The following is a 5,395-nucleotide window of genomic DNA, read 5'->3' as shown; positions in this document are numbered from 1 at the left end:
GTATAATTTTTTTAGGAATCTATACCTTTTTTGAAGAAAAGACTTCTAAAATTTTACTTTTAATTAAAATCATAATTTTATAAAAATAATCATACGCATTATGCAACGCCAAAAAAAATTATACGCATTACCGTAACAAAAAAACAGACACACATAAAGTATTGCTCTAAACGCTAATGTGTGTGTGTATATTTGCGACGTTGAAGAAAGAAAATAAAAATATTTGGTATCATTAAATGACAGCGTGATAAAAAGATAATAAAAATCCTTTGAAAAAAAGGTAATAAAATTAAATGGAACCTCCTTAAAAAAAATTAAATGGAACGGTCAAAAAAAATTAAATGGAAGAAAAAAACAATTTGAAATATAATATTAAAAAATAATAGAAAAGGTTCTCAACGTGAATTGAAGAGAGATTGTTTGTAAAATAAATTGTCGAGAAGTAGTTTTTTGAAGTATCATTCATCAACTTTTGGCCAAAACTCATTTCATTCTATTTTATGCATTAAAAAAAAGCACCTTTTCTAGTAAATACTTAATTGATATTGTATTAGGTCTAACTTCTCCTTAAAAATGTAGAGAAGTTGAAAAAAAAAATCAGGTCAAACGGTATCTTAATCTCCCACAACAGTAGTCTAGAAACAACTGAATTTGGGAGAAAAAAATTGGAAAATAGTTAAAAATAAAAAAATTGGAAATTAGTTAAAAGTTTTTAAAAATATAAAAATTGAAAAATAGTTAAAAAAATTGGTGAGGTAGCACTCAACCAAGCAACACTAAAAAAATTATATGCATTAGCGTAACCAAAAAACAGACGGACGAACATAAAATATTACTCTAACGTTAATGTGTTGTATATATTCGCGAGGTTGAAGAAAGGAAATAAAAATATTTGGTATCATTAAATGACAGCGTGAATAAAAATATTTGGGAGGTTGTGATAATTAAACGATATTGAAATTAAATGGAACCTCCTTAAAAAATTAAATGGAACGGTTCAAAAAAATAAAATAAAATAAAGTTAAATGGAAGAAAAAACATATTGAAATATAATATTAAAAAATAAAAGAAAAGGTTCCCAACGTGGGTTGAAAAGAGGTGTTTGTAAAATAAATTGTCGAGAAGTAGTTTTTTAAAGTAACATTCAACAACTTTTGGCCAAAACTCAATTCATTCAATTTTATGCATTAAAAAAAGTACTTTTTTTTAGTAAGTACGTAATTAATATTGTGTTTGGCCTAACTTCTTCTTAAAAATGTAGAGAAGTTGGAAAATAGTTAAAAGTTATTAAAAATTAGAAAATAATTAAAAAAAATGGTGAGGGGCAAAAATGGAAATTCACACGGCATGGTGAGGTGGCACTCACCCAAAACCATGAATTTGAAAATTACAAAATTGCCCCTCATTGGGGCAAAAATGGAAAATCATATGGCATCAAATTTAATAAATAGTATAGTATATAGATCCACCGTGTTGGCATTTCTTCATCTACCCTCAGCATCACCCAAAAACCCTAGTATTTTCTGCAACCTCTCTCTCGTTCGCTCATTCTTCACCCACTGTTGCAACTCCTTATCCTCTCTCAAATAACAACTCAATTCTAACCAATGTAGACAGATCTTTGTCGATTGTTCTCTTCCACTTTTCCGATTGTTCTGTTACGCATTTTCAAAGAGATGAAACTAAGCACCCTAACTTTTCCTTCTGCGTCTCCTTCCATTCTGCTTCTCTACCATTTTCAGATCAGATCCCGGACCTCCTGCGCCGTTGCGACTGTAATTTCCTTGATTAATCTTAATATTATTAAAGTGTAGCCACCAGCTTGGTGCCCTCTGCACGAGAAGGTTGGCCCCTTTTTTGATTTTTTTTTACCTTGTTTATTTTTCTGTTAGATCTGAATTTTGAACTGTTTTTAGTTATACTAAGTTAATTTATATGTATATTCTGTTTAATTGACTGAATCAGTTGAATTGAGTTGAATCTATGCATATTCTGTTACTCTTTACGAAATTTCATGTGCGATTTGAATAAGCTTCTTCATTTTTGTTCGTTTGATTGCTTTTTCTGACAGAAGCATTTGAAAATCTGATACGATTGTGAATTTTAGTTCAATTTTAGATAGCACTTTATTTTGTTGATTTTAACAAGTTTTTGACCAAAGATGAAATGAAAAATCTGCATCCGATTTGATTTAGAATAGTTTTTCTATTCTGATTTGTTCGACTGTTCGGTGGTATCAAAGCTTATTTTCTGTTGAACTTTGCAAATTAGTAACTTCGTAACTTTGTATTGCAGGCATTTTGATGACTTAGCTTCTTTCTTATGTAACTTTGTACTGCAGGGAGTTACTAATTACACATGCGTTCCATACAAATCTTTTTTAAGAAAACTCTATATCGAAAGCAGTGACTCAGAGATGATTGGCGTAATAATAGCAGAAATTGAAGACAACATGAAGAAAAATGAATTGGTATTATTGACCCAAGACCATCCATGTTGCTGCTTGTCAGATATGGGGAAGTCTTATGCCGAATTGACTATTCGGTATAAGCTTCCCAACACAGCTTTGGCTATCTGCAAGGGAGAACAAAGTATAATTATGGAAACTGCCAGAGTCCTGCAAAAGCATGGTGTTATTTTTGGCTCCCCTAAAGGTACGCTACATAGGCTTAATTGCACTTCCCCCCTAATTGTTTGATTTTGATGATGTGTCTTCATTTGATTTTTGTCATGTGTGTAAATGATAAAAAACAAAAAATGAATTTTGGAAATTAAAAAATGGATTTTTCCCCTTTCCCCTTTCTTGTCTTGTTGTTACATAGATGGTGAAAATCTGTTTGGAGTTCCCTATGATTTTCGATATGGTCTAGCAGCACCAATAAAACATCATTGTGTCATATAGTGTAAATAGGAATTTGGGTTTTGTAGGTGCCTAAGTTTACAGGGCTTGGTTTTCCCTTTGGACAACTAGCTTTTAAGGGAGAGTTCCTGATTTGAGTACAAAGATTTTGTTGTTATATATCACGCACTAATTAATATTATTTGAGTAGAAGAATCCTTCGATTTTAGTTGCGATTTTCGATTTTGCGATCTTGCTATTCCCTTTTGATTCTATAAAATTAATTTAGTAGAATCCTTTGATTTTGGTTGCGATTTTAGGTTTCACGATCTTGCTATCCTCTTGATTTGAAGCAAAATCTTGATTCTGAAAACCTTTGTCATTATACAAAATGTCTTTTATCGAATAACTTTTTTATTACTGAGCTTAAAACCCAAGCTAGAAACAACACCAAACTTTGAATGTAGAAACATGCCCTGACTTTCTTACTAACAGTTTCTTTTTCTATGATTGTAAATGGTTATACCTAAGACAGAATATATGTTGACAAATTTCCATTGACAGTAGCTTATAGCTATAGGTTTTCCATCGTTTGCAATTCTTTGCAGTCATGCTTTCATGCATTTTCTGCAGTCGTAGGTCGTCTGATCAAAACCCGATGCCTCATATTTCAATGTGTATTTTAAGTCAAATCACAAAGTTAAAATGTGGGCCTTCCAATTTTGATTGAATGGCCTGCAATCCTCTACTGCGACAAATGCATGAAAATGCGACTGTGTTAGATCCAAATTTCTCCATCCCTGAAGTTATGACTTGTAAAACTGAGGATTGTTTAATTTTCTTGAACTGATCCTGCATTCATTTCCAATTGATCCTTTTTATTCCCATAAATTCCCTGCTTTTAAATGAAAAAGATTTTTATCCCACTGGCCTTGAGCCAACACTGTTGGGACTGCCATGTGAAAGTTTTGATTTTGTTTGTGATGCATTCTTCCTGTTGAGCATGCATGTAATTCTGTTTCGATTTGAATAAGCTTCTTCATTTTTGTTCGTTTGATTGCTTTTTCTGCTAGAAGCATTTGAAAATCTGATACGATTGTGAATTTTAGTTCAATTTTAGATAGCACTTTATTTTGTTGATTTTAACAAGTTTTTGACCAAAGATGAAATGAAAAATCTGCATCCGATTTGATTTAAAATAGTTTTTTATTCTGATTTGTTCGATGAGTTTCTCTGTTCAGTATCAAAGCTTATTTTCTGTTGAACTTTGCAAATTAGTAACTTTGTAACTTTGTATTGCAGGCATTTTGATTACTTAGCTTCTTTTTTATGTAACTTTGTATTGCAGACAATATTATTCTATATGAATTCCAATGGTTAATAATATTGGTTTTCAACACCATTAGGAACCATACCCGCACAATAATGTCGGCACACTTCGAAGCCACCGGAAGATATTTGGCAAATACTGGATCTCTCGCAACAGACAACTTAACCAGCCAAAAGAGAAAATAGCAGTACAATGGATTTTCAATCCCATTCAACAATCCATACGGATAGTTTTCACTTGCATTTAGCATTTTACTCAACATGACATTAGCACCATCATCAGCTTCACCCTTCTTCTTAAAGCAGTATCCAAGCATCCACAATATATTCCTACACCCACACTGGGAGTTGCCTTTGTTAGACTATAGATTAGCTTTGGAAATGATTTCGGCAAGAACAATGGAGAGAGAAAAAGGAAGAGAGTTGATAACAACATCATGTGAGTATGACAGAGAAAGTTGTCCAAAAGTTGTCAAAAATGGTTTGTCAAAATATCATTTCTCTTTATTTAATGTATAGGCATCTACATTGTTACCATGTTACTATGGGGTTTTGTAGTAAAGAGTTTTTCATTAGAAATTTCCTTTCTTTTCTTTGTGCAACACCTTTATTAAACCTCTTGGTCTTCCGCCAGCTACTAAGCCTTTAGTGAGGCATTGTGTTCGTTTCTTTTGTTCTGCCTCTCTGCAATCTCACTGAAATAGTTATATTGTATTTTGAGTTCTTTCTTACTCTTCTCATATATAATAAAATTAATTATGTGATGTTTTTTGCGTTCATTATTGAAATTGAATACAATTCTATTTTGGAATCGTGGGTATATGTATTAATTCCCTATTACCTATAGTTTTTGTTAGTAAAATAGCATGTGTCTGATAAAGATACTAGTTTTTACACCGTGCAACGCACGGGCAAAAAGAGATAACATAATACCAAATAAAAAGCATATAATGCAATTCTTAGACAAATCAAATGTTTAAACAAAGTTTTTTGCATTTTATTAATGTAGCTTGGATAATTAATATTGTAATTGAAGCTTAAATATACATATATTCATACCTGGTAAGCTATTTTCTATAAATTATCAAACACCTCTAGATAAACAACATTGATAGCCGAGGTGCATATAAAAGAAATGAATGAGAACTATTAGTCAAAGTCACCGATTTATTGATTTAAATGTTAACATTTGGCTTAAATCAAATACCTATAGCCCCATGTATGAGG

At 31.6% G+C, this 5,395-nt stretch overlaps 1 long non-coding RNA gene across 1 annotated transcript; it reads left to right on the top strand.

Moving 5' to 3' along the window:
• Positions 1-1,471: 1,471 nt before the first annotated feature.
• On the top strand, positions 1,472-4,932 carry LOC146900341 (uncharacterized). The gene is made up of 3 exons (XR_015024257.1): positions 1,472-1,844; positions 2,342-2,654; positions 4,188-4,932. It is a non-coding gene; the product is annotated as an uncharacterized LOC146900341 (long non-coding RNA).
• The last annotated feature ends 463 nt before the right edge of the window (positions 4,933-5,395 follow it).

Source organism: Medicago sativa, chromosome 8, assembly GCF_051527215.1.
Source record: "Medicago sativa cultivar Bolivia chromosome 8, Bolivia_mono, whole genome shotgun sequence".
Classification (NCBI taxonomy): domain Eukaryota; kingdom Viridiplantae; phylum Streptophyta; class Magnoliopsida; order Fabales; family Fabaceae; genus Medicago; species Medicago sativa.
This window is presented reverse-complemented; position numbering and strand designations above follow the sequence as displayed.